At 29.4% G+C, this 22,199-nt stretch overlaps 2 protein-coding genes across 4 annotated transcripts in view; both read left to right on the top strand.

The window, feature by feature from the left end:
* Positions 1 to 22,199, top strand: part of LOC128996124 (dnaJ protein homolog 1-like) — a 448,367-nt gene that overhangs the window by 142,030 nt on the left and 284,138 nt on the right. The window lies entirely within an intron of this gene.
* LOC128996125 (adipokinetic hormone/corazonin-related peptide receptor variant I-like) overlaps positions 1 to 22,199 on the top strand; it is a 209,806-nt gene that overhangs the window by 135,072 nt on the left and 52,535 nt on the right. Inside the window, exon 5 of one of the 3 annotated variants that reach the window (XM_054421243.1) lies at positions 2,493 to 2,528. The exons of the other annotated variants lie outside the window; for them this stretch is intronic. The gene's annotated coding sequence lies outside the window, so the exon portion shown is untranslated. The remainder of the gene's footprint in view (positions 1 to 2,492; positions 2,529 to 22,199) is intronic. 3 annotated transcript variants of the gene reach the window in all.

Consider the following 22,199-nt stretch of genomic DNA (forward strand, 5'->3'; position numbering starts at 1 on the left):
AAGCAAAGAGTATTTGAAAGCTTCTATTTATTTTAGAGTGTACTGAATACTACAAATAAAATTGACTATGTTTTTCAGAAAATTTTACCACCCTGTATACATAAATACATATTGATTATAATTGTGAAACCACTTATTTTACAATAATGTAAGCTGAACATTATTTATTTTCATTATACTCTGTAGTGAACATCTACAGTTGGGTTTTGAGTGGTTACACATTTCTAAATAATGAGCTTAATGGTTGAATTCTTTCGAATCACTGAGAGACAGCTTATTTGTTTGTAGCGTTCCAGATTGGTTCATTATTTTAAGGCTTTATGAAAATAACCTTTTTTTTAATGTAGCCTAAAAATGATTTTCCTTTTGCTTAATTTTGTCAGTTGATATATATTAAACATAACATTGAAATAGTACCGGGTAGCATGTCGAAATAATATTTGTTCCACCTAAAAATAAATTATATCTTTAGGTAATATCATTGACTATATATACCTAATATTAAACTCTAATCATCCGTCAATCATTTCTGTGACTTGACATAAAAATGCCTCAAACTAAATGTAAAAGACCCATTTACAACCAACATATACTTAAGAAATCTATTTTGTAAGTGTAAACATTATTTGATGTCTAGAATGAAATATTTCGTAATTACACTAAAGGGGTATAAAAGACCTTTGCAACAGTAATGTTATTTGGAACGTCTTAGATTTAGCAGCAATCCAATCAATTGTTCCATTCGAAAGAAAATGGTTTTTTTTGGAAAACAAGAACTTTTACTTTGCTTAAGTAAATAGAGTTTTTCATTTAATAATGCATTTTTGTCTATTTTATTCTACCAAAATGTACAGTTAAATTAGTGATGTTTTGTTTAATATTTTAACGGGCATGTTTTAGTAAGCAATAATCAAATAAAATTTAAAATATTTTTTTTTACATAACTTAATGACGCATTTTAACAGTGAATTCATGTCTTGTTAGGAAATATATATCTCAAATTATTTGATAGAAAACTTGATATTTAAGAAAATAAAATCTATAACTAAGATTATTACAATTATTATTTTACGTATTTATTACAGGTATTTTTACATGTATTACAAATCAATAGTTTCCTTTCTAAAGGAGATCTGGTTGTGTATTTGTGTAAATTTGTAATAAATACAAGCTTTTTACGTAGATTTTTATGTAAAAGAAAATACTGTAAGCTAAGATTAGCTTAAAGTCCACCATAGGTTAAAAGGACTTAGCTTAAGTCAAATACGTTCCTAAGACTAAAGCATCGTATAATCAGTTTAATGCAATAATCCAGCTTAAACGCTACTTAAGCTCTTCTATTTATACAATAGGGTGCTTAAAGGTAAGCATAAATAATATAACATTGGTCTTACTTTTAATTTGTTCATACTTTTATTCACATTAACAAAGGAAACTAATTAAATTTCCATTTTTCGTGCATACCGAGTTTTCTCTGTGATTTAAATTTAATTAAATACTGTTAAGTGTGAGATATTTGTACTATAAGTAAGTTATACAGCTGCCAATAAACATATTATTAAGTAATTTTTATTTGTGGAAATTTCGTACTTTTTCTTTGTAACAAATATGCTTTTTTTTCGTGCCATACAATTAATGAAACACTTAAAATTAGTCTATACGAGGGATTATTTTTTGGGATGTGTAGTCTAAATGTATTACTTCGGCCTAGGGCTCAAATCCCGTTAACTAAGCTATGACATTATTATCCTATGGTCTAGACGCCCCATCTTAAGCTGCGGATCCTGTGGTAAGACCAATAATGTTTTCCGAATAATATTCTTAATAATACCTTAATACGATGTATTATGTACGATATTGTAGTAAATATCGTATCCTAATGTCGATTTCCCGAAAAAAAATAAAAGTTGTGTAAAATAGTGAGATAATATATCTTTGAAATAGTAAGATAGTAAGAGTTTTGGTTTTGTATCCTCTTATATTTTCATCCTGTTAATTGAAATTGTGTTGTTAGATATGTGATACAAATTAGAAGAAGAAATCTTGACAAAAATCGCACAAAACTGCATTTTTGAACGGCCGTAATTTTAATTACAAAGTAGTGCGACCATATTTTAATGGCTAAAGACACTCTCGCCAATCCAGTGAATACATTAAAATGACTTGGGTCTTGATAGGTACTCTCGTTTTCCTGGAGAAGATTGCGTAAAATGCCATCTTGAGTGTGTCAGACAGACAGACAGACAGACAGACAGACAGACAGACAGACAGACAGACATAAATTTAGATGAGACTTGTTTCGGCTTCTTTAATGTATAAAACGTAAAAATAACCTAAAAATGTATGATTCTGAGCAATGTACAGACAAAACTCTAATTTTATTTATATAGATAAAGCTAAATATTCGGGCGCATGTATTCTATTTTACATAGGAATTGTAAGGTTATATTTTTATAAAAACACAAATTATAACAAAATTTTATTTGTTTCAGATATTTTCTACAACAACTTCTACAAAAGAGGACAAGGTAAGAGTTGTAGTGTTAAGCCTTTTATTTATATTTTGACGTACCATGCCTAATGTCAATGAGAAATACGTGTTGAAAACTATTCTCTATTATCTAATGATAGTATACAGTCGAACCTTGATAACAATACTCTCATGGTGATTATAAAATAAGACCTGTTATCAAGTTTGTCTTCTTATCGAGGTTTGCAATAACATGTAATTAGGGGTTAAATAAATTATAGGGGATTAAAAATGACACTTGTTTCAAGGGTGACTTGTTATCCAGGGTCTTGTTATCGAGGTTCCACCGTAACATATAATAATATCATCCATATCAATAAAATTTGACGGTCATGTCTTAGGTAAATTGTTTCAATGAATGAACGTATTGCTAGAATGTAGCTAATTAACCGTGTGCGATTTTATTTACTCACAATGTAGTTTTGGATAAAGCGCCAGTTCTTATAATTATAGATGTTGATTCAAAGATCACTTAAATCTTATACGCTTGTTCTGCTCAATTTTCATAATACTATCTGTAGTTCAAACGTAGGAGGTTCGCCTAGTATATGCATCAAATGACTTAACTTTCAATGTTCATAAGGACCTTCAACTTTAAGACCTGCAGGATTTCAATTAGGTGGAAAGATAGGACTCTTTATGTCAGGAACTCGTTTCGTTAGTCATTGTTTCAACCTCGTAATAAAATATGTTCATAAAATAAAGTTTTGTTTTTAAATATCAGAGTTAAAACTGTGCTCAAATTTATAAAAATACCTGCCATAGTGAACCTGCCAACTAAGCTTATCCGCCAAATTTGTTAAACATATAACAATAAATAAGCAAACTGCAAAGGTTCAAGCGTATTCCCATCACATATTCAACAATGACAGTGGTAGCCCCGAAGGTGATGTTGTCAAATCAAATTTATCTGACCTCTACACTCTCTTAAGTAATAAAGCTTGATACATATCTAACAACGACGCAAGGGCGATGATTCAGTACTGTAGAAGCTTGACGTATCCAACATGGCGGTGTTTAAACATTTCCTCACACCAAACTATATAAAGCAGAAAGCATACAGAAACAGTATAAATATTTAGCTACACACTGAGTCAATACTTCAAAATTTAGTTTGCGAAAATGTAAAAAAGAAGATTAAAGAAGTTTATATTGAAAAGGTAATACAAAATGTACAGAAAACCTTTCCTAGAAGCGGTATAATAGTAAGAATAGTGCAAAGACTTGGTTAAACTAAAAATAATATCGTGTTAGCAAAAGAGACCCTTGTTTTCATTTTCCAAAAGCTTTTCTATACAGACCTTTGGCTCAAAGACAGTATTCCCTAGCTACGACTAGAAATTCGTCATAAGAAACTTCTTCTAAATAAAATAAAACTTTCCTGTATCTTTTAAGGTTATCTAACCAACAAAAATGTTTTATTTCTTATATTAAAACTTGTGTTTTTTTATTTACGGTTTATGAAAAGTATTTTTTCCAAATATTGTTTGCTATTGTTATAAAGAGTTGACTTTTTTAAAGAGTTGCAAACGTAATAAGATTTGAACTATATACTTAAACCTCAACTGCTAAATTTTAATTTAAAAACTAAAACACATAGGCCCTAAGGACTAATATATTTACTACGTAAAACACATAAGGTTGCTAACGTATTGTAAACACTGTTTGTTTAAATGTTGTGTTTAAATCTGCGTGCAATATTCACAATTTGAATTGGTAGGAATATTTCCTCAGACATTCAGTAAACTTTTAAACTGGGATTAAGTCCAAAAATCGTAGCTATTTAATTTATGAATCAAGTTTTACTTTACACCATCCATTTAGTTTACATTGTTATACACCCTAAAATGATAATTTATAGTAATTTTTTTATAACTACTTTAGGACGCTGAGAAGCAACTTATTACAACATAATTTGGGTTCCTGTATTAAAAAGAACTTTGAGCTAGAACAAGGAAAATAATGAAAAGAAAGTCAACAACTGGCAAGGAGTGTGTGTATGATAAGACAACTACTGACTATGGCACAAAATCACTGTAGGGTAAAAAAAATACTAGATAGAATTGTTAATCTTGAATAGTGAAGTATTCATAAATATTTAGTGTAGTTTGTATTTAAAAACAAACAACTTAACTTAATATTCCTCTCATTTTCTCTAAACCAAGTTAAAAGCCCATTAAATCCACAAAGAGCAATCAAACAGGGCTGAAATAAAAAAACCTGTAACCAATTGGAGCCGTATTGCTTATCTTAAAGAAGTAAAAAACAATTGAATGAATATACATTGTAAAAACATAAGTAATATTTTTTTTCTTTCAAGATGTCAAAATTTCCACATACGAAATTCTGTTTACTTACTAATATTGTTTTGATCTTTATCTTATAAAGGGTGTTCAAAAAAGGTGGGGACATAATTTACGTAGTGATTCTTTTTTTTTTATAAAGAGAAAATCAAGTATAACATTTTTTCTCAGAATTGCTTCGTTAACCAGATATCCGCCAATTTGTATTTTTTACATAAACATTCTTTATGAAAGTTTGTATGTATGTTAGGGTTAAAAATCCCGTTTTAGGAAAAAATCATCTTGATTCATCTCCAAATTTCAAAATGCCGGCTGTATAAATTTTTTAATCTTGAATTACACAGAAATGGGTAATTTAATGATAAGATTTAAAGAACACTTTATTTAGCATTTTTTATTCCTTCACTATCAACGATACCAAGTTCAAAAAGGTCAAATATGAAATAGCTTAAATTTTACGTTTTTAAGTTGTAAAATGAGGTACAATAAGGCAAATGCTAGGCAGGTTTGTCCTATTTTACAACTATAAATCGTAATTAAGTATTTTATTTAAAAATTGTGACGCAAGCCATGCATGTATATATGTTAACTGGAAATAGAGGAATATTTTATTTGATTTGATAATATTTAAGCTATTTCTTATTTGATTTTCCTCAACATTGTTTGATAGGGAATTAAAAATTCTAAATAAAAGTGTTCTTTAAACATTTTCATAAAATCTGCCATTTTTGTGCAATTTAAGTTTAAAATATTTAAATGGCCGCCATTTTGAAATTTTAAGTTTTTAGTTTTAAGTAGAACAGTAGAATCAAGATAATTTTTTTCTAACATGGGCCTCTTCTACCCTAACATACATACTAGGTTTCGTAAAGATCGGTTGAAAAAAATCAAAGATAAAAATGTTTATGTAACAAATTGCCAATATCTGGTTAACAAAGCGATAAAAAAAATTATATTTTATTTTCTCTTTAATTTGACCTAAGGGATCACCATCGATGTATAATAACTCTAAATCTGAGTTATTATACATCGACGAGAATTGTTTCATAATTAATGTCCCCACCTTTTTTGAACACTCTGTGTAACCAATTCAAATAAAAAGTCGTTCTGAAGTCTTTACATACATAAGTTTGAATAAGACAAAGATTTATGGTAAAAATATTCATTTATTATTTGGTATTGAAATTATAGCATTTTCCTACAAGTTAACACGTCTCTTAAATTAAAATTGACTAGTTTATTTAATTTACTAGAAGGAAAATGCCTTAATGGAACGAACGAAAAGGATATTACGGACATGCCTTTAAAACTGTAACACAATTAGAGAGCTTTTTAGATATATCAGCAATCCCATCAATGGCTCCTTTCAGGAGAGGGCCTTTTAAGGAAACAAAATCTTTTATTTCACTTCTTTTTGCTAAAACAACAAAAATTATACAGAAAATAATATCACTTTAAACAAGGGTAGGGAAACTAAATTGGAAAAAATATAATGAATACTTTTGTGTATATTTCCTATATTATAATTACCGGTATACTATTGTTAATAAATCACTTAATAAACTAATATTTAAAAAATGTGATATATTTACGTAAAATATCAACCAAAACAGACATGGACTAAGAATAATATAATTTACAAATTAAATTTCCCTTTAACAAACCTCTTAAAATGTCATAAAAGTTTAATTGAAAATTGCCATACCTTCTTCTATTGTTACATGACATTTAAAGAGGTTTGTTAAAGGGAAATTTCATTTGTAAATTATATTATTCTTAGTCCTGAAAGTTTTGGTCGATATTTAATGTAACTATATTATATGTTTTGTAATGTAACTTTATTAAGTGGTTTATTTTACAGTTTGACAAAAATGAACATGAAGAGAAAAATAATGTTATATCGTTGTTTTCGTGAAAATACATGTAAATGAATCTCGACATTATGCCATCGGATTGCCTAATCAATGTTATCATGATTTCACTATTAGTGTTTATTACAACTAAAGCCTGTAAAAAAATTACATGAAAAAATATTAAATCGAGTTTAAAATTAGGCTCTATCCATAAATAAACAAGATAATTGAAATCAGTATGGCTTTTTTAACAGCATAAAATAACGAGCAGATAGAATTGGCCGGACAATATTGAGAGAAATCATCAATAAATGTCGACGTTCAATGTTTACAGTTAACCCTTTTAAATCTTAACTGAACAAAACACTGACTAATCGCTGTACAACACCGTTAAAAATTGGATTGTCACAATGTGTTTGTTTGATTGTCATTGCAAACACTTCGTTACAATAAATAAAATATTACTCTTTGTAGCTTCTCTGTGTTAGGTTTTTTGAAATAATACTCCAATCTTATGATAAACACGCCATTTCCATTGTTGTAACAATCAGCTGTTCGAAATCATAGAAAGAGATGTACCAAACGTTTAGTTATGTACCATTCTCATTGAATAACCCTATAGTATTACTCCCATTAAGAATTTCTTTCCAATTTGGCTATATTTTACTTTACTTTGGCTGTTTGAAATTCAACCCAACATCGTAATATAATATTTAACCTACTATAAAAAAGGCCTATCATTTCCTGATTATTATGAGTCTAAAATAAAAAAAATAAATAAAAAAAAATACTGAAGCGATTAATTTTTTCATCATAGACAACCCTTATAAAAATATCTGTACGTTGGTTCTTCACCTTGCGTTGACTTGAAAGGCGTCCAAGTTGAATAACTAAGCTTAAGCCGGGATTTAATTGAAGGTTAATAGACCAAAATATATAAGATTATATAATTAATTACTCGCCTTTGGCTCGCTGAAGGATCCGCTCCCAGGCCCCCTTTCAATAGGAGTCGTGATGAGAAAGTGTCAGGGGGGACAGGATGTTGTCCGGGAATTTCTACATTAAACCCCCAATTATAACGTTGCAGACGCAAAGTTTTTCATTGAGGGGTAGTTTGTGGTGCAAACCAGACAATTCTTGACATGTTAGAGTCTCGATGTGCTGGGGCCGGTGCTAGAGTGGATGAAATTCGCTAAGTCATTATCTCAAAAACTTTCTATAGCTTAATAAGCATAGATATAAAGTTAAAATCTTCGGAGTTCGAGGGAGATAAAATATTACAAATAATCTTAGCCCCACTTTGGTGGTGGGGACGTGGGGGTTAAAACCCTTGGTATGAAGAATGGGACAAATTATTATTATTGCCAATAATTGCCGGTTAAAAAAATTACAGTTCCAGACCTACAAAATTTAAAATACCTAGAATGTTTATAAACAGTTAAAAACCAATTTCCAGTTGATAAATTTATTGCAAAGCTTGATGTGAAATCTAAGCGTCCATTGTTTCATTTTGAGACCTCAATGATGAAAATTGGTCGGGTAGAAGAGCCAAACGTACTCGGAAAATAAAAACCAAAATTTGTTCATATATACGATTACCTGAACATTAGCAACACTGTTTGTAATCTGAACATTTTGTAAACATGTCAAAGCTCACTAGGTAGGTTTTGGTAAAACGTATCACACATAAACTAATTAATATTTCGATTGTTAAATTTTTAAGATCACTACAACTTTATCCTATAGAAAATGACAATTGAATCTAGAATTCTAGGTTTCAAAATAGCTTGCTTTATTGAGTTTCTATAAACTTCTTACTCGAGGAAAAGCGTTTGTAAATCTAAATTGCCAAAGAACATAAATCCTGAACTTTGTTTCCCAGAATTTCACCTTATCAACATAATAGGCTGTCTGTATTGTACCTCCTTATAGACCCGACTAATTTAGAATCATTACAAAGAAGTGAACAATGTAGGCTACAGCTGAGTGTTGTTTTATTACGTCAATGTAAACGCCTTGTGTACGCTTTATCATTTCCAAACCAACGTATGTTGCAAACCTTGTAATCAGTGGTCATAATTTTGATGTTTAAAATGTCATTATTTTATACAGGATGACAAAAAAGTCTGGAAATGGCTTGATACCTTTTTAACTAAATTCGTTAGAAAATTCAAACCTTTCACATCAACCTATATCTATGAAAACTACTTTTTGGAAGCATTAAAATTTTTTCACCTTCACCAGGGGACGGCCCAGGAGGAGTAGGTACATAATCTTTAATGTAAGCATAGGTTGATATGCACATAATTTTAAAGGTCTGGTCAAGTGGAGTTCATTTCCGGAAATTACGTCAAAAAAGGTTCATCCGTTACAAAATGGCGGCAGTCCAAAGTTCTTGCGGAATATACCTGCTAAGGCCTTAGTATTGGTAAATACTCATAGTCAACATTAACCGGGAAATCTGAAACGCGGTTAAATTTGTTTTGAATATTAAATAAACTTAGTTTATGAGCTAGTTGACTTTAAAATAAAATTTTAGCTGTCAATCTAATGTTTAATACGAATGTAAACATTTTTCTTACGCTCAACTCTAGTAAAACAGTTAACTATGCTTCAACGTGTTCTTTTCATAGGAGCGATATGCAATCGAATTATTTCAAATGCGATAATGACTTAAGTGAATGTTCGCTTTTAAACTATTCGTTCTTACGAAACCTTTTGAATGAAAACTGAAAGCGTTTTAGGATAGATTTGAACTGATATTATTATCGTGTCGTTGGTGTCAAGTAATCTTTTACTTATTTATAAAATATTTATTCTTATCCAACAACAAGCTCTGTTTACCACTGTAAACTGCAGTCTTGTTTTGATTTTTTAATACACTTTAGTTTTAAGATGACGTAATATTCTTTAAGAGTAAAGTTAATTTCCCTAATCATTCAATCTTTGTACCTAACCTGAGCAGCAGGGATGATATATTAAAAAATAGAAACTTTTAAACTTGGATTGATGTCAATAAATTCACTGCGTGATTTATGGTTCTAGTTTAGTCGAGAAAAGTGATATTTCCAAACAATATAAACTTGATCAATCAATTTATATTTATAATAATTTGTTTAAAGTTGTAAGAAAATAATGTATTTTTTTAGTATTTAGGTTTATATACGTTGTATGAAAGATAATTTATATGTACAGGTATTTTATATTTCATAATAATGCGATTGATGATGTTATTACATTTATTAGCCATTCAACAAAGTCCACCAGTCAATAAACAAGCAACGAGTATTTGAAAGCTTCTATTTATTTTAGAGTGTACTGAATACTACAAATAAAATTGACTATGTTTTTTTTTCAGCAAATTTTAACCATCAGTTGTACTTTTACCACCCTGTATACATAAATACATATTGATTATAATTGTGAAACCACTTATTTTACAATAATGTAAGTTGAACTTTATTTATTTTCATTATACTCTGTAGCGAACATCAACAGTTGGGTTTTGAGTGGTTACACATTTCTAAATAATAAGCTTTGTGGTTGAATTCTTTCGAAACACTGAGAGACAGCTTATTTGTTTGTAGCGTTCCAGATTGGTTCATTATTTTAAGGCTTTATGAAAATAACCTTATTTTAAAACGTAGCCTATAAATGACTTTCCTCTTACTTAATTTTATCAGTTGATATAAATTAAATATAACATTGAAATTAGTACCGGGTAGCATGTTTAAATAATATTTGTTCCACCTAAAAATAAATTATACCTTTAGGTAATATTAAACTCTAATCATCCGTCTATCATTTCTGTGACTTGACATAAAATACCTCAAACTAAATGTAAAAGACCCATTTACAACCAACATATACTTAAGAAATATATTTTCTTAACATACATAAACATAAGTTGTTTATAAGTGTAAACATTATTTGATGTCTAGAATGAAATATTTCGTAATTACACTAAAGGGGTATAAAAGACCTTTGCAACAGTAATGTTATTTGGAACCTCTTAGATTTAGCAGCAATCCAATCAATTGTTCCATTTGAAAGGAAAGGTTTTTTTGGGAAACGACAACTTTTACTTTACTTTACTTATTCTAAATAGAGTTTTGCATAAAAGTGTATTTTTGTCAACTTTATTGTATCAAAATGTACAGTTAAATTAATTATGTGTTGTTTAATATCTAAACTAGCCAGTTTTAGTGAGAAATAATCAAATAAATAAATATTTTTATTACAATACTTTATGACGCATTTTAACATTGATTTTCAATTTAACCCTTGTCAGAAATATACATCTCACATTGTTTGATAGAAAAACTTGGTATTTAAGGAAATAAAATGTATAACTGAGATTATTACAATTGTCGTTTGAGGTATTTTTGTGCTTTCAGGTATTTTTAGCGAATTTCCCTATAGGGAAGTAGCTATTACCGTAGGTGGCATGGTAAGACCTAGACCCGGGACCGATTTACTTTTTCATTTTGATGTTCCTAGAGGCGAAAAACACCATTCGTTCAAATTTTTATATATGTATAAATATATATATATAGATTTATATATATATATATATATATATATATATATATATATATATATATATATATATATACGTCCGTGAACGCGATAACTTGAGTAATATTTGTCCGATTTTGATGAAATTTGGTTTAAAGGTTTAAAGCGGGATAAACTTGAATGATTCGCGAACCATCACGATCGGACTATGGGAACGGGGATTTACGGGGGGTTTTATGGTGTAAAAATTGGTTTTTCTCACTTTTGACCCTCAAAACACAAAATTTCCCAATTTCTCTTTAGACCCTTTTGAAAACCTTAAAAAAATAAATAATTTAGTATATAAAAGTATTTTTGTTCGGTTATTAGTAACGGAGAAAATTTAAAAAATTGTAAATTTAAAATTCCCATGTTATTCTTATGGAGAATATTGTCAAATGTTGTAATTTGCTTGTTTATGGATATATTTTGATAAAACTTGGCAAATTTATTTATTTTGTACTAAGCTATAAATATTTTACCAAAAAACACACTTTATTAGTTTCATTGTAGCAGCAAACCTAGGTACTCGTTAAACCTAATGTTATTAAACTATATTTAATTGAAAATCAATTCAGACAATTTTAAATTTGCTTAGTCGACAGGTTTGCTGCGGCGGGGGTATTTATTCTTTACAAATCTATAGTTTCCTTTCTAAAGGAGATCTGGTTGTGTATTTGTGTAAATTTGTAATAAATACAAGCTTTTTATGTAGATTTTTATGTAAAAGAAAATCCTGTAAGCTAAGATTCGCTTAAAGTCCACCATAGGTTAAAAGGACTTATCTTAAGTCAAATACGTTCCTAAGACTAAAGCATCGTATAACCAGTTTCATGCAATAATCCAGCTTAAACGCTACTTACGCTCTTCTATTTATACAATAGGATGAGGTAAGCATAAATAATATAACATTGGTCTTACTTTTAATTTGTTCATACTTTTATTCACATTAACAAAAGAAACTAATTAAATTTCAATTTTTCGTGCTATACCGAGTTTTCTCTGTGATTTAAATTTAATTAAATACTGTTAAGTGTACGATATTTGTACTATAAGTAAGTTATACCGCTGCCAATAAACATATTATTAAGTAATTTTTATTTGTGGATATTTTGTACTTTTTCTTGTAACAAATATACATTTTTTCGTTCCATACAATTCACTAAACACTTAGAATTAGCCTATACGAGAGATTCTTTTTTGGGGTGTGGAGTCTAAATGTATTACTTCTGCCTAGGGTTCAAATCCCGTTAACTAAGCTAGAACCTATGGTCTAGACGCCCCCCTAAGCTATGGATCCTGGTGTACAACCAATAATGTTTTCAGAATAATATTCTTAATAATACCTTAATACAATGTATTATGTATGATATTGTAGTAAATATCGTATCCTAATGTCGGTTTCCTGAAACAAAATAATAAAAGTTGTGTAAAATAGTAAAAGAAATATACTCTTTGAAGAACTTAGATAATTAATTGACTATCTGTCTGTTTAGTTGCAATAGTTGAAGTTTTTGCTAAAATATTTACCAGAAATTATTTGATATTTTATTATATCATTGAAGTAAGAAGTTAAGATACACATGTTACATTTCACAACAGCTGCATTTTTACAGTTACTAGGCTATAAAAAGATGATAAGAAACACATTTGTGGTTTATTGGCGCACATATATTTCGATTTATATTTCCCAGAACTCCACCGTATCGACATAATATACTTGTATCGTAACTGCATTGTGGAGTCAGACTTATTGAACAATACCTGGTGAAACGAATAATGTAATGGAAATATTTGATTTATTATTAACTGTAAGCGTAGATAAATCTGTAAGACCGATTTAAAAGTTTTAAACTGTTATAGACAGATGCATTAAATCGGTACTCAATGGTCGATTTAATGCTTAAAGTTTAAAGCATTATAATTATTTTATATATTTCAAATTTTAACAAAATTCGTCTGTAATTTTATTTATGTCCTACAAAATTTAATGAGGCTATGTATCATTATAAATTAAATGTTATGAGATAATGTAAACAATCTAGGCTCATGTTTTCCACGCTCATAGTATTCTTTTATCAGTTTTATTAACATTTGTAATTTGATATTTTAAAACATTACAGCATAAAAAATTATGTTGTATTTTAGGATTTAATTTTTGCACTTAATTGGCTTAATTTTTCCAATATACTTGTTTTAATTTTTTCCGGATTGGTGAAAAATCAGCAGCTGATATAAATGATAATTTCAACTTTTGTTCAAGAAAGTATTAACATACATAGACAGAAAATTTTGAAATATGCTATGACAAAGATTAACATTTAAATGATTGATGTTGACATTTATATCTTTGCTCAATACCATGGTATAATATTGCGTTTATATAATTATTTTTATATGGATGTTACAATAAATACTTGATATAACTTTATATATGAAATTTATAACTGATGTAAGATACTATTTTTAGGTACTATTGTATCAATGTCTAATACGAAATGTTATGTTTAATGGCTGCAATAAATCTTGTTGAATCGTATTATATTTTATTTGAACTAAATTATTCTACGGAAAGCTTGGCAAGTTCAAGAAAGAATAACATGAACCTTGTTTGTTTTATTGGAAAAGTTCAATAACCTCTGTTAAATCCAAGTTGTTAGGAGGAAATTAAAGGTATTTGTATGCTAAAAGGAGATAAAACCTACATATATTACCAGGAATAATCCGTTACGGACTCCCACAGCTGAATAACTAGCTGAGAATATCTTTTCCTCGAAATTTGCCATGCTTAAGAAAAGTTTGTTTTTCATCTCATAGATTTCCAAAAATATATTTACCACAAAACAATTAATTCAATTATTTTAAAATTATGATCCATTATTTAGGGTTTAGATTAACCATCGGCTCACCCGTTCCATTAAATTACATCTGCCACTTTGAATTACACATTTTCAAACGCCGAATTTACTTTATATACTTAAAGAGATACTTTACTCAAACACCTTCTCTTTACTTTTAATTATGATTATTAAGATTTAATTTGCTAACTGGACTACACGTTGAACACAAATTCATTCTTGTATAAATACGATAACTAATGGATTCAATAGAACATAGATTATTTATAGGTTCAATAGAGAATCTATTTTTGTTTTAGTCTAGTAACATATAATCATAAAGTAGTACTTGACAGAATATATATGTTGTGTTACCTTTTAATTATTTAAATGATTTACAAATACTAAAATCCTCTCAATTCAGTTAAACTATCCTCAGATGAACAGTGCACTTTATTTGTTGCAATAAACAAAATTATAGTTTTGTCTGTACATTGCGTAGAAGTCGTGAAGTTTTTGGTAATTGGTATGTTTCTTAAGAAGCCGTAAAACAGTGTCATCTCATTACCTACTATTTTTTTTTAAAGGTTAGAAAAAGCGTTGTATTTGAAGTAACGCATTTTTGTGTTGTCGCAATTTACTATGTTTCCCAGAACTTCTCCGTTTCCACATAACACAAGAATTGTAACATCCTTGTTATTTCGAAATTATTTAAAAGTCTTAGAAAAAGACCTTATAACGTTTTATTTTGTATTGATGAAACTGCCAATTTAAGCCAAATTTAAAAAATGTCTTACCAATTGATACTGATTTTTGTCAGCAATTTAATGAAGGATTTGTATCCTCTTAAATTTTCATCCTGTTAATTGAAATTGTGTTGTTTTGCCAAATCTTGTTTAGATTTATGTTGTTCTTTAATAAACTGTGTGTTTACTTACTTTAAATTAATAAGATACTCGATAGTTTTATGGTAAAAGGAGATAAAACCAGCATAAGATCAAAGGGAGCAAACGTCGTTTTAGATTGAAACGTCTTAGAACAAAGATAGGATTATTTACTATCTAAAAAGAACCTTCGTATACTAGGCATTTTCTTTTATGTCATTATTATGAAGTTATGGAATTTTTAGAATTTATAACTATCTATAATGTTATACATATTTGCTGTTAACAACCCCGTAATTTTGATCATTTAGATGTAATTTTTTAATGGAATACCTATGTGTAACTTATTAGTTTTATACCACAGAAGTCTTTTCGTTACAACACTATGACCTGGGGATTCGGAATCTACTTTCATCAGGTCTATCAAATAGATACTACTTCTATGAGTCGTATACTGTTAAAATTATCCCTTAAACTTAAGATTCCTTACGAAAAAGTAACTGAGAAATTAAAACAATGAACGATGAAGTAGTTTCTAGATAGCTGAAAAATCTGAATATAGTCTATGATCTCGTTTAGTAGCCATGCCAAGATTCCATTCAAAGAAGGGAAAGCTTCTTCCAATCTTTCCTTTTTGTATTTCATATTTCGAGTAAGATTTTCGTTATTGTCAACCGAGTGGTTTTGTAGTTGACTTGAATTTAAAAAAATTTTTATCTTAAAAAAAAAAAACTTCTTCATCAAGTTGTTTGTTTTGTGTCTGCACATAGCCTACGTATACTGTACTATTTTTGACATGAGCATACTGATTGAAAACAGGCATATATACATATATATGATGTCTTGCCCACAATCTTCCTGGTTCGCAAACGCATTCAATTTTGTCCAGCCCTACACGTTCACTGCCAAATTCCATAACAGTCTGACCAAAACTCCTCGAGTCATCTTGTTCAAATAAAACACACACAAACATACACATATTTGTATACATTTAAACAAACGCTGTTCATGACTGTGGATATAAAATGAAAAATTAAATTGGTCCCGTAACATGGTAAAAGATTTTATGAGAAATTCCCTTAAATGTACACCTTCTATAACTATGCTGTAGAAATGTGGAATTCAACATCATTGAACATTAATAAAACATGGACCCTCCAAGCAACATTCAACGGAAACGTGTGCAGCTTAATTTGAGAGAAATTTTACAAAGTGAGGCTGCAATTGTGATCTCTACCAAAACGTTATATTTAGTGTGCTTTATAGTAAGACTATTGTTTCTCAATCTCTAGTACTTGTTATTTTACATTTTCCCTGATTTATGTTTCAATTTACATCTTTTTGGTGAATGTTTGAATCAAAACCAATGTTTAGCTCTCCGATACATCTGATGATTTTTGAAGGGATAGCAGTCCAATTTCGTTCAAATTCTGACCGGAACATGAGTGGGAGCCGGAAATGCCACAAGTAATAAAATTCCTAATGAATGGTCGATTAATCTAAACTGCTTATTTATTTTTAAACTGAACAACTTCAGTTAAACTTGTCTCAATGGCTCTCTAGTCAACATATATTACAACAAATTAATTACTTTTTGTCATAATCACTTTTCCATCTTTGATAACCAATAATTAGGTAATAATAAATACTAGGAAAAATTTACGTATTTATAATGCACCATTAGTAGCATTTTGTATGTACTCAGAAAATTGCTTGGTAATTTATTATATTTAGCACTCTCTCACTTAATTGTAGATTCATATACATTTTAATATTTTTTTAAATCTATTCAACATCCTCCTCACATATTTAGTTTGGTAATTTCAAACTTATAATTAGAAAGTATAAATATATATATATCTTTCATCTAGCAGTTGATAGTCATTGTAAAATATTGATGCATATAACAACGAAATAGTGATGAATAATATGTATTTAACTAACAAACGCACTTATTCCATTATTTTAATATTTAAATTGCTTTGCTTTATTAATTTAAAAATGGAATTAAATCATTAAAAAAGCTTGATTCAAAATAGGTTATTGACCATGCTGTTTTATAGTAGCATTAATATGTTACAATTCAAGCAGGCGGTTGTAAGCTTAAGACTATGTTTATTCTCCAGGAGGTCTCCTTTGTCAGCATAATACCTAACTCATGTTTTTTTTTTCAATTTATTTATTTTACAACAGTAAATTCGTTACAAAATAATTGCTCTTACTTAAATAAGTATTTTTCCTATCAACAAATTTTAACTATGTTATTTTAACTATATTTCTTGATTTGTAGCGTACTACCTTTGACTGTAATGGTACTACCGGAGGTAATTGTTCAAATACCCAATTAAAAGTTAAGTAAAGTGTTGGTTTTTATCCCAGCTGATATAAATTTAATGATGATACATTGAAAAGTGATATACAGCTAGATAAAACAGGATAGTTTGATTGTAGTTACCAGTAAATGTTATTATTTCAGCATTTTCTTTTTGTTTTTTTTTTTTTGTAACAACTGTATACGTTCACTCAGTAAATATAGAATGACCATTTACTTTACAATATTTTCTATTTTAAGAGACTAGTATTATCTTTGATAAGACATTCTATCCACATGTTAAATTTACACCAGTTTTTCATCAAAATCGTAGTATTTGATCTGAACAACCGATTGTGCTGATGTAAATTACTAATGTTTACCAAAACACAAACTGGTTTACAAAACATTTATGGAACGACTTAAATGGGGGAGGAGAGAAATTCTTAATTCCAAGAATACCGATGATTTCATCCGAATTAATTACCCTTTAAATTCAAGTGGTAGGTACGCCTAACAACTTATATATTTATACACCTAGTGAAAAAAACAAAACAACATTGTTCATCCACTGGCAATTCAGTAAAATAAATATTCTATTTTTGTTTTCGATATAGCCTACATTTTTATTATTTATCATAAAAAAGTACCATTTAAAATAATAGTTGTCAGCACCGGGTAACTGCTAGTCTCTAATATAAATGATTTTTATTGAGTGAAATGTAACATTTTTTGCTTATTATATTTCATTTTTGGCAGATATTTTGAACAGTTGACCGAGGACGCAGCGCGTTGATGATTTCTAAAAGCCTCTACCACTACTAACTGTATTATTTACACATGAAACGTGATGTTAACTATTCAGACGGACGATTAACATAAAACCTATAATTTGGTTATTTACACGACTAATATCAATAGTTTCCAGAAAATCGTATTTCATTGAGAAGATGATTTTTTTACAAAGCTAAGAGGAAAAGTCTTTGAGACAAAGATTCCAGTAGAAGAGCTTCTCGCTAATGAAAACAAGGCTTTTTTTGCTGGAGTGAAAGTAATGTTTAGGTAACCAGAACCTTCCCGTTATTCTTGGACTGTTTTCTATTTAAGTTTCTTTTTCTCTGACATAGAAAGGTTGAAACTTGGTTCTGATTTGTTTTATTATGATTTACTAAACACTAATTTTTTAGTACACACTGTAAAAAGTGTCAAAATTAAGTCTTAGGACCAGTAAGTATTACCTTCATCTTGTAAATTTTTTTACTCATAAGTACAATGTCGTATTAAAACATTTTTTTAAATCTGACTGAATTGACCTTTTTAAGTCCGGTTCGTGGCATTTTTGGTTTAAGAAGACCTTTAATTCGAGGTGCATATTACTTATGATTACATTTAAGATTTTCAACTTACTTCCCATGTGCCGTTCCCATATGTGGCATTCGATCGCCATATACGCAACAAAGTTGCTCACGAATACCTGTAATTTTAAGCAAATTTGGCTGTGTCATCTCTCTTCGTTTTAAAGTTATAAAGTGTCCTAAGACTTAATTGTCACCCTGTTCATTTAATGTTTCTTTTCATGAAATGTACGACTTGTTTGTTTAACTATGGTAGATGAAATTGAACGTTTTTATGCTACTTGGATTTTGTAGTTGATCTTAAGACGCAGTAAAAGATAATTTGTAACCAGTAAGATGAGAAATACCAATCATAAAATACTAGATGTACGCTTTATCATTCAATTGCATTAATACATAATTTAATTTGGTGCGAATACACTGTAAACCCGTTTTTGCAAAATATTTATATCTAAATTAAAGAGCAAAACTATGACGATAATAATATGAATCATTTCGAATAAAATAATGAAATTACATCACGGCACAACACATACAATTAGACTATTTAGAATGCATACTCTCGCTTAAGTTGATTACTCTATGGAAGTATTTGTATATTATAAAATATGTATATTAATAAATATGTATAATATTACTTTAGAGTTTTATAGACGCTATAAATAATGTGCATAAATAGTAGTTTTTTAGTTAGCGTTATTGAGATTAAGGTTTGAAGCATCGAGGTTCAGGATGGAGAGTAATAAGCGATTTAATGCTGCAAATCCGACATTCATAGTGGAAAATATTAAAATTACATGAGTTAGCTAATCACATTCAAACGGCAGCTTAGTAATTACGATTTACACAGGTGGTATTTGTGCAATTCGTGGAATTCCTGGAAAACCGTCCCTACTTAGATTAATCAATATTCACTGTTAGCAATTCATTGAGTTCTATTGAAGTAATTATTTCACTTAGCTTAAGCAACTTTACCAAATAGGGAAAACGCTATTACTGTTGGTATTGTGGTAAGATCTGATTTACTTTTAGTTTTGAGGTCCATAGAGGACAAAATTACCATCAGTTATAACTGTCCGATAACTCGAGGGAAAATTATCCGATTTTAATGACATTTGGTACAAAACGTTAAGGATTTGCGAAACAGTATGACTGGGTTTTATGGGGTGAAAATTGATGCCCCCCCCCCCCTAAAATCCCCTGAAATCCCCCTGAAATCCTTGCATAAGCTATTGTTGTTGTGCTAATGGTTGTTAAGGTTAATAGTCCAGTGAATAGAGGTATAATAACTTACAAACGGTCCGGTAAGTCTAAGTTTTTTATATGTTGTCTAGGACGGTAAGTAGGTGTTTAAAATTAAAAATGCACAACTCTCCCCCTTCCGCGCCCGCCGCCATATTGAAAAATCAAAACAATCTGTACTTTCTAGAGATTTTCGCCTATATCTCCGTTTTGGTGCGTTTTAGCGAAAGATATGTAATGTCAATGTTGTAAGCAATAAAATTTCCTATAATATAATTATAAAAATTTGGTTCTAAGACTTCTGGATACGAAAATATTTAAATCTTTTTACAATAAAACGTCAAAATTTTTTGTTATTTTGCAAAATCTCAAAAAACATCTTGTAAAAAAATTGCAAGAAAACGTTTTATGATTTTATTTTGTAGTCTTGGGTCTGCAGAGTGATATACTAAAAGTTGCCAAAAATCGGTCTACAGGAAACCTCTTAAAATCTCGATTACAAATGGCGGCTTTTCCCAACATTGGAAAAATTTGAAAAAAATATACCACATGCATATTTTATTCAAATTTTTTTAGATATTGACTTGGGACGACCACCGATGTTTATTGGGTGGGTAGTACTTCAATTCGATAGGGAACTCATTTTTGGCCGCCATCTTAGATCCGCCATACTGGATATAAATAAAAAAAATTAATGAAATGATAATGTTGTGACATATCATTATAAACTAGATTTTCACGCTGATTTCAATGCCGAAATCCGTTTTTAAATATCTGTTTACATTTTGAAGGTATATTCAAACGAAAACTCTCCTCCATAAAACAACAACTTACCATCCTAGACAACATATAAAACATTTAGACTTACCGGACCGTTTGTAAGTAAACCCCCCTATTTTTTTCAATATTTACTGGACTATAAGGGGAAAATACTAAAAACTGTAAATTTCCATGTAGTCTTATAGGAAATAAGAACTGTTGTATTTTGCTTGTTTGGAAACCATGTGATACAATTTTTAAAATTTAATTATTTTATAATGAACTATTAACATTTCCCAAAAACACCATTCTATTGCATACATCTTAGCAGCAAACCTATCTACTCACTAAACTAATGTTATTTCCATAGGGAATAAAACTGGCATATATAAGGAGATATTTTAGTAACAATATGATCGGGCAAATGGAAATTCGCTTAATTTGATGGTTTGCTGTGGCGGGGGTATTTATATATTTTAAACGTTTATTTTATTTTATGTGAGCAAAATGCAGTTGTGTGTTAATTTTATACGTGTTACTGTGCACTTTCAATGTCATTTTGAGTAAAACTATAGGTACGCCATACATGATACAGTCACCAAGTTTAGTCGACATCACGACGATCGCAAAACATGGGAAGGTCGCGCCTTTTTCTACTACTATTTTTTTCTGTCTTTACTTATCGCTTCTTTTGTTCTACGCAAAATCCCTTCGATACGATCTACGCCCATGACCAACCCTATAAACCCCATGAGGACGAATAATTTCAATTTATACTGCCTACCTCTACAATAAGAAAGGGCTAACCATTCGTTTTCATTATTTTACGTTCACTAAAGAAGTCTGAGTCAAAACTGAAATCAAACCTATTCAAAAACAAAGACTTGCTATAAAGGCTATATTTATTAGATTGAAACATAATTTGTCTATTAAAGTGTAATGAATATAACGTATAGGTGGAGCAAACACACTTAGTATAAATTTATCTTTCAGTGAAGCGGTACGTGATTCCCTTTGAACTCTCCAATATCAAACTTGTTACTCAATTTCAGATGTATTAATCCTCAAAATTCTTGACTGTATACTTACAAGCGTATAGGTCTAAATAAAGCAGTAACAAGAACAAAACTTTTAGAGCAACAGAGCATCGTCAAAGATCTAAGAGCGCTCGAAGACTTTGTATCAAAAGTCTTCCAACCTCTAAACAAGTTTCAGGAAACTTAATTAATGTTGAAAAGGTATCGACAACAACATTTTTCAACTTATAATCTCATATTTTTAACAAATCAACGTGATTGAATTTAACCTTAAAGATTTTCCACTAAAATTCTGAATGGCAATTTTAATTGCATTTGTAAACGTTTTCATTATTACGTTGTACTAGTTGAGTCTAATAATGTTTCTGAAGCTAGCAAAAGTTTAGGAGACTTAGTTATAATTGTTTACTAAATTTTATGTGAGCTCCTTTGTACAGCCTTGATTGCCATCTAACTATTATCTTACGTTTTACTAACTGAATAACGTAGAATTATTTGGAATGGAGATTACATTTCAGGATTTTCTAAGTA

This window comes from Macrosteles quadrilineatus, unplaced genomic scaffold (genome assembly GCF_028750875.1).
Source record: "Macrosteles quadrilineatus isolate MER2022 unplaced genomic scaffold, UCM_ALF_1.0 Scaffold_6__1_contigs__length_79288215, whole genome shotgun sequence".
Classification (NCBI taxonomy): Eukaryota; Metazoa; Arthropoda; class Insecta; order Hemiptera; family Cicadellidae; genus Macrosteles; species Macrosteles quadrilineatus.